This window comes from Gavialis gangeticus, unplaced genomic scaffold (genome assembly GCF_001723915.1).
Source record: "Gavialis gangeticus isolate Ggan-Ray unplaced genomic scaffold, GavGan_comp1, whole genome shotgun sequence".
NCBI classification, from domain to species: domain Eukaryota; kingdom Metazoa; phylum Chordata; order Crocodylia; family Gavialidae; genus Gavialis; species Gavialis gangeticus.
This window is the reverse complement of record NW_017729031.1, coordinates 7238968-7239276: the sequence shown is the minus strand read 5'-3', so window position 1 is coordinate 7239276 and position 309 is coordinate 7238968.

The following is a 309-nucleotide window of genomic DNA, read 5'->3' as shown; positions in this document are numbered from 1 at the left end:
CTGCCTCCCAGCCCTACTGCCCCTGCCACTAAGCCTTGCCTCCCAGCCTGTTGCCCTGTGCCCCCCAGCCTGGGCTCTGTACCTGGCAGCAGCTACCCAGAGCTAGGGCCAGCTGCAGCCAGAAGACTGCAAAGAGCTGCACCAGGCTCCATACCGGTGCATGCTCCATACCAGCGCATGCACCCATGTGTCCGAGCGGTGGTGGGGGAGGGGCCTGAGGCAGCACAACCCTGGTCTCTCCCATGCTCCTGGCACAGAGGTGATGGCAGGGCTCTGGAGCCCGGCTCAACTGTTTGTAGCCAGCCCTGG